Here is a 5,000-nt window from a genome sequence, read left to right on the forward strand (position 1 = left end):
GAACAGACCAAGTCATTCTCTCTCTCTCTCTCTCTCTCTCTCTCTCTCTCTTGAAGGTGTACATTGTGTGTGTGTGTGTGTGTGTGTGTGTGTGTGTGTGTGTGTGTGTGAAGTACCGTATGCCGTAACACCACCACAACACCACTTTCACCACCACCACCACCACCACCACTACTGCTACCATCATCACCACCACCATCATCACCATTTTCATCACCACCACTGCACCACCAATCCATTATGAAAGTAGGTTAGTATGACCTTGCTCGGAGACCCCCTTCACTTTCAACTCCACCGACCAGTTTCCTCCACCTCCACTCAACTCCACTCATCACTACCAGTACGAGTTATACAAGATTCACAACCCCACCACCACCACCACCAACGTCTCCTCTAATATGTCATCACCACCACCACCACCACCGCGTTCAACTCCACCACCACCACCACCACCACTCCTACTGTTACCATGTCAACACCACCATCATCACCACCACCAGCACCATCTCTCAACTCCAGTCACCACCACCAAAACCACCTATTTCATCACAACTCCACTCATCACCAATTCATAACACCACCACGCAGACGTACTTCACCACCACCACCACCACCACCACCATCACCACTACAAGTCCAGTTTCCCTTCATCACCAATCTCAACATCAATCACCACCACCACCACCGCATAACCACCAAACACACGTAACTATAATTAGAGAGAGAGAGAGAGAGAGAGAGAGAGAGAGAGAGAGAGAGAGAGAGAGAGAGATTAACAACATTCCTATGACAAGTATTTGTATATAACTTGTATATAACACGAAGGAGGCGAAAGATACTGAAGAATGAGACTGACAGAAAGAAAGAGAAATTGAGTGGAATGAATGAGAGAGAGAGGGAAGGAATGGAATGATGAAAGAGAAAGCGAAAGTAGATAATAGAGAATGAGGAAAGACAAACAAAGACTGAAATGACAAGAAAAACAAAGAAAAAAATAATCAAAATAAGAAACGCAATTACTGAAGGACTCACTCACTCCACCAAGCGTTTGTCTTTAGAACTATCCACGTGGGAGTGAGTTATAGGAATGAATAATGCATAGTAATAGTAGTAGAAGTAGTAGTAGATGGTAACACTGCTTGCCCGCCAAAACTGGTTAAGAACGAACATACCACACATACCACTCATGCCATAACGGTAGGGCACAACAGCAACAACAACAATAACTGGTATTAACCTTGTATATAACTTGTAAAGAACACGTACTAGGAAAAAGTGGACGAGAAAGAATGATAAAAAATGGAATGACGAGGGAATAAGCAAGCAAGCGAGAGAGAGAGAGAGAGAGAGAGAGAGAGAGAGAGAGAGAGAGAGAGAGAGAGAGAGAGAGAGAGATGATAAAAGATGAAAATTGAAGTGGAATGAGCTCTCCAAAACCACTCATTCCACAAACAATAACAATCATACAACTGGTCCTAACTCTGTATATAACTAACTACTTGTGTGTCTTTATAACTGAGGAATAGTGGAATGAGCTCTGTCCTAAATTCTCATTCCACTAATAACAATAAAAACATAGAATAGTGTACACAAGAAAGAATGGGAGAAGGAGAACAAGGAAGGAGAAAGTGGAATGACGAGAAAGGAAAAAGGATAGAAAGAGAAGAAAATAAAGTGGAATGATAACTGAGGAATGGAGAATGTGGAATGCATCTGTTAACACCTCATTCCACAAACAAAAACAGCAAGAATTAATTGGTTCTAACTTTGTATATAACTACATGTGTATATAACAGGAATGAAAGTGGAATGAGCTCTGTCCTAATCTCTCATTCCACTAAACAACAATAAAACCAAAGAACTAGAAGAATGGGAATGAGAACATGGAAGGAAAGTGGAATGACGAGAAAGGAAAAAGGATAGAAAGAGAAGAAAATAAAGTGGAATGATAACTGAGGAATTGAGGAAGTGGAATGCATCAATTAACAGCTCATTCCACAAACAACAAAAACGAGAATTAACTGGTCTTAACTTTGTATATAACTACTGGTGTATATAACTGAGGAATGAGAGTGGAATGAGCTGTCCTAATCTCTCATTCCACTAAACAACAATAAAAAAACAAAGAACAAGGAAGGAAAGAAAGTGGAATGACGAGAAGGAAAGAAAACATGGATGAGAAACAAACAAAGATTAAATGGAATGAGAGAATGAAAAAGGAGTAAGAGAAAGAAAGATTGGAATGTGGAGAATGAGAGAAGAATGAGAGAATGGATAGTGGAAAAATGATGAAGATAGAAGGAGAATGTAAATGTCTTAACCTTCATTCCACAAACAAAAACGAGAATTAAATGTTCCTAACTTTGTATATAACTCTTTGTGTATATAACCGAGGAATTACAAAGTGGAATGACCTCTCCTAAACCACTCATTCCACACTCAATAACATACGACTGGTTCTAACTCTGTATACAAGTCAGGTGTGCGTGTGTGCGTGTGTTGTGTTAGAAGTGGAATGCTACAACTCTGCCACAACTTAAGAAACGAAGATTAAAGTGGACAAAAGTGTGGCTATACCCTTTGTAAGTGTGTGTGTGTGGGTGGGGTGGGGGGTATGTAAGTGTTTAAGTGACAGAGGAATGATTTAGGTGGTGGTGCGTGGCATGCTGTCTTGAAATAAAACAAATAAATAAAATAAAAAAATAAAGGAGGAGGAGGAGAAGAAGAAGAAGGAGGAGAAAGGGAAGAAGAAACAATGGGAAAAAATTTGGAAGGAAGGAAGGAGAGAGAAGGAAAGAGGAAGAGGAGATAATTAAGAAAGAGGGAAATGGAAGAATTGGAGATAGAAGGAAAGGAAGGATTAAAGAAGAGGAAGGAGGAAAAGAAAAACAATGAGAGAGAGAGAGAGAGAGAGAGAGAGAGAGAGAGAGAGAGAGAGAGAGAGAGAGAGAGAGAGAGAGAGAGAGAGAAAGCTATACTAATTAACCAAAACGACATTAAGAAATACATTAAACTAACTTATAAAAATACTACTAATAACATCACATAGGCCTATACAAAACAAATTATGCAAGAAAAACAAAGGAAATTATTAAAAAAACACGTTATTTATATATTGAAATAAAAAAAAGAATTAAAATAACTTGTCATTCCACTGTACTTAAAATCATAGTAGTAATAGTAGTAGTAGTAGTAGTAATAGTAGTAGTAGTAGTAGTAGTAGTAGTAGTAGTAGTAGTAGTAATAATAATAATAATAATAATAATAATAATAATAATAATAATAATAATAATAATAATAATAATTAGAACGGAAACGCATTAACCATGACAGAGAGAGAGAGAGAGAGAGAGAGAGAGAGAGAGAGAGAGAGAGAGAGAGAAAGTACCGACCTTGGAGATTGCAAACTTCTATCACTTTCAGTTTCTCTCTCTCTCTCTCTCAATCCTACCGTATGTTCCTTTCTGTATGGTGATGAAAGTGGTGGTGGTGGTGGTGATTAGTTCAACACCACCACCACCACCGTATGATAGAACTGGTGATGAAAATTGGTGATGAAAGGTGTTGAGAACTGCCTAACTAGCTCATCACCACCACCATCAACACCACTTCTACTGTTATTACTGAAGTGGTGATGACGCTGGTGGTGATGAAGTGGTGATGGAGGTGTTCAACAGGTCACCACCACTACTGTTACTGAATTGGTGATGAAACTGGTGGTGGTGGTGATGAACGTAGTGGTGGTGGTGATCGCGGTGGTGTTAGAGGTGTTCAACAGGTCACCACCACCACTACTGTTACTGAATTGGTGATGAGAGTAAGAGTGGTGATGAAACTAGTGGTGGTGGTGGTGATGAACGTAGTGGTGGTGATGATCGTAGTGGTGTTAGAGGTGTTCAACAGGTCACCACCACCACCACCACCACTACTGTTACTGAATTGGTGATGAGAGTAAGAGTGGTGATGAAACTGGTGGTGGTGGTGGTGATGAACGTAGTGGTGATGATGATGGAAGTGGTGTTAGAGGTGTTCAACAGGTTACTAACACCACCACCACCATCACCACCACCACCACCACCGTATGTTAGGAAATGGTGTTGAGTGGTGTTGAGTGGAGGTGAATGGTGAAGGCGGGAAAGAGAAGGGAAGGTGTGTGTGTGTGTGTGTGTGTGTGTGTGTGTGTACAAATTCAACAGGTACACACACGCACGCACACACACACATACAGAGACCGACACGTACATACATACACACATACACAAACGCACACAGGTACACACACTCACCTGTAATCTTGGCATCCACAGAGGTGACGTACACACGGGGAAACGCACACAACACCAAGCGCTCATGTACACCATTCGTTATCCTGTGTGCGTCTATGTGTACCTTCGTTTCGAGCCTCTAACCCAAGCTTTTCAAAACCCACAAAGCACACGAACTCTTCATTCACCCCCTCCCAGCCCTGCCTCAACCCCGGGAAGGTCAGGTCATCGAGAGGTCAGCCGGGTCAGGTCACAGGAGCTGAGGACGGTAGGGCGGCGCACGTGTACTCACCCTCACGTCAGGAATCACACTGCCAAATTTCAGACGCAGATGCTACATGTCCCCTACCAAATCCCGAGTTGCCACATTGCGCAGGGTTGTTTTTCCCCTTTTGCACTGTTTTTAGGGTGATTTAGGGTGACCAGAGGGTGTTCGTGGGTTCAAGGAAGAGTTTAGGGTGTGTTATAAGGGTGTGTGGGCTGTGGAGAGGGTGGAGAGGGCTGGAGTGGTCTCATGGCCGCTAGGAAACCCCGCGAGTTGCCACATTGCGCAGGGTGACTTTTCCTCATTTTCACTTGTTTGGGGGGTTTCCAGGGTGACCACAGGGTGTATATAGGTTTAATTAAGGGTTTAGGGTGTGTTATAAGGGTGTGTGGACTGTGGAGTGGGCGGAGAAGCCCGGAGTGGTGTCTCATGGCCTCTCGGGAAACTCCGGGGTTGCTAGGTGCGCATCC

The 5,000-nt window shown here is 42.4% G+C and overlaps 1 protein-coding gene across 24 annotated transcripts in view; it reads right to left on the bottom strand.

Moving 5' to 3' along the window:
* Positions 1-4,624, bottom strand: part of LOC126984467 (brain tumor protein-like) — a 30,460-nt gene extending 25,836 nt beyond the window's left edge. For all 24 annotated transcript variants that reach the window (XM_050838167.1, XM_050838190.1, XM_050838191.1 and 21 more), the window contains exon 1: positions 4,287-4,624. The gene's annotated coding sequence lies outside the window, so the exon portion shown is untranslated. The remainder of the gene's footprint in view (positions 1-4,286) is intronic.
* Between the last annotated feature and the right edge of the window lie 376 nt (positions 4,625-5,000).

The sequence above is a fragment of the Eriocheir sinensis genome, chromosome 57, assembly GCF_024679095.1.
Source record: "Eriocheir sinensis breed Jianghai 21 chromosome 57, ASM2467909v1, whole genome shotgun sequence".
Taxonomy (NCBI): Eukaryota; Metazoa; Arthropoda; class Malacostraca; order Decapoda; family Varunidae; genus Eriocheir; species Eriocheir sinensis.